A 2,500-nucleotide genomic window follows, 5' to 3' on the forward strand; every position below is an offset into this window, starting at 1 on the left:
TATACTGTAATAAGCCCTACGTGCTTTATCAGTCAGATCTTTTATTGCAGTGTCAAATTTTCCAGAAGCTGAGATTGTCAGACCCAAGTAATTATAACAGGTGACATGATTAAGAATTGTTCCCCCAAGTGTAAATTTGTATTTCTTGTCAGTAAGGCGAGGTTTTTTCTGAAAGATCATGATTTTAGACTTGTCCATGTTGATGGGTAAGGCCCAGTCGCTGCTGTACTGGTCCAGAAGCTGAGAGGCTGTGGTGCAGACCCTCTTCATGAGGAGACAGCATCAGAAGATCGTCAGCGTACAGGAGGCTTCTGATCTCTCTGTCCTCGAGGGTCAGACCGGGACAAGAGGACTTCTCCAGTGTTGATGCCAGTTCATTAATATAGATATTAAATAGAGTCGGGCTGAGGCTGCAGCCTTGACGGACTCCTTTAGTTTGGCTGAAATAATCAGTACGTTTGTCATTAATCTTAACCCCGCATTGGTTCCCATTGTATATGTCCTTTATGATGTCATATGTCCTTCCTCCTATTCCACTTTGGATTAGTTTTAGGAATAGTCCATTATGCCATACCGAATCAAAGGCTTTTTAAAATCAATGAAGCAGCCAAATATTTTCCCTTGTTTTGTTTGTTGGACGTGTTTTTGTATGAGTGTGTGGAGTGTGTAAATGTGATTTGATGTTCTCTGTTTAGGCATAAATCCAATTTGACAATTGTTAAGGATCTTGTGTTCTTGAATGAACTGAACTAATCTGTCATTGATGATGGAGCAGAAGAGTTTGCCCAGGTTGCTGCTCACTGTGATGCCCCTATAGTTATTTGGGTCGTACTTCTCACCCTGTTTAAAGATTGGTGTAATCAAATTTTCTTTCCATATCTCAGGAAAGTGTCCTGCTTTTAATAAAAGATTGAATAATTTGAGAATTGCATCTTTCAGTTTGGGGCTGCTGTGTTTCAGCATCTCATTTGATACTAAATCCACGCCACAGGATTTTTTAGTTTTTAGGGATTTCATCTTGTCTGTCAGTTCATTTAGTAATATGGGCTGGTCTAGATGGTTTAGCTGGTCTTTTACAGTGCGCTCCAGGGTATATAGTTGGGAGGTCAGATGTTTTTGGGTGAGGGTTAGTTCGTTTTGTGAATAGAGTTTTCCAAAATGTTCGGTCCAGATGTTTGGGTCATAGATGGGAATGTGTTTAGGTTCTTTTGATTTATCTAATTTACTCCATAATTCCCAAAAGAATTCTGATCTACTGCCTCCTCAATCTTATTAAGCTTTGCTTTCATGTGATCAGCTTTTTTCTGTATTAGAAGTGACTTGTATGTTTTGAGGGTTTGCTGATATTTGTCTCGTGTTTGTTGGTTTGCAGGGTCTCTGTGTTTTATATTTGATAATGATCTTAATTATTTTCTTAATTTTTGGCACTCTTTATCAAACCAACCAACTTTAGCAATTTCTTTCTTACATCTATAATTTTTTCTTTTTCTCAGGGGTTTAATTGATGAGTTGCTAAATTGATAGTTTTCTTCTCTTCACTAAATGCAGTAGACAGAAATGAATCTATCATGTTCTGGACCTGAGTGCTGTGGAGCTGGGCTTCATACTGGGCAGGACTGTCTTTACCCCATATAAACGTGGAGGGGAGGGGGTGCAGTTTAACCTTGGGAACTGAAGGCCGGAGATTCCCGGATCTGTTCAGACTGAGGACTGTGTGGCTGTGGTCTGATAATGGCAGCTGTGGCATTACTGTGAAATAGTTGACTTTACTGTGGTCTACATCAGTGATGGCGTAATCTACTGCGCTGCTGCCGAGATGTGAGCAGTAGGTGAACCGACCCAGAGAATCTCCCTTTGTTCTGCCGTTAGCGATATACAGGCCCAGGCTTTTGCAGAGCTGCAGGACTTGTTTTCCGTGCCTGTTTATCGTGTTGTCATAATTCTGACGTGCCTTCGTAAAGTGTTTCCGTTGATATATATGTGAGTTGTTAATATATTTGTCTCCATCTGTGGTAATGTAATCTGCTTCCTTCCCCGTTCTAGCGTTCAGATCCCCCATTAACAGAACCGATCCTAGAGCTTGAAAGTAAACGATCTCTGACTGCAGGGTTGGGAAGATGTCTTCATTATAATAAGGAGACTCGTATGGGGGGATGTATGTGGCACACAGGTACAAGTCCTCATCTAAACACAGAAGCTCTTTTTGAAGTTTTAACCAAATATGTGTTTTCCCTTTTTTCACAGGCTGAATATAGTGCCACAAATGATCTTTAAACCAAACTATGATTCCTCCTGAATCTCTTCCGTTTTTAATATTAGGCTGTTTGATTGAAGGGATTCAGTAGCTCTCTGTAGTTTGGAGGAGTGCAGATTTTGGAGTCTAAACGACACCATGTCTCAAGTAATATAATTATGTCTGAACTATATACAATATTTACAAAATCAGGGTTAGTCGTTTTCTCCCCAAAAGCAGAAGAGAACATCCCCTGAATGTTATAGC

The sequence above is a fragment of the Xyrauchen texanus genome, chromosome 13, assembly GCF_025860055.1.
Source record: "Xyrauchen texanus isolate HMW12.3.18 chromosome 13, RBS_HiC_50CHRs, whole genome shotgun sequence".
NCBI lineage: Eukaryota > Metazoa > Chordata > Actinopteri > Cypriniformes > Catostomidae > Xyrauchen > Xyrauchen texanus.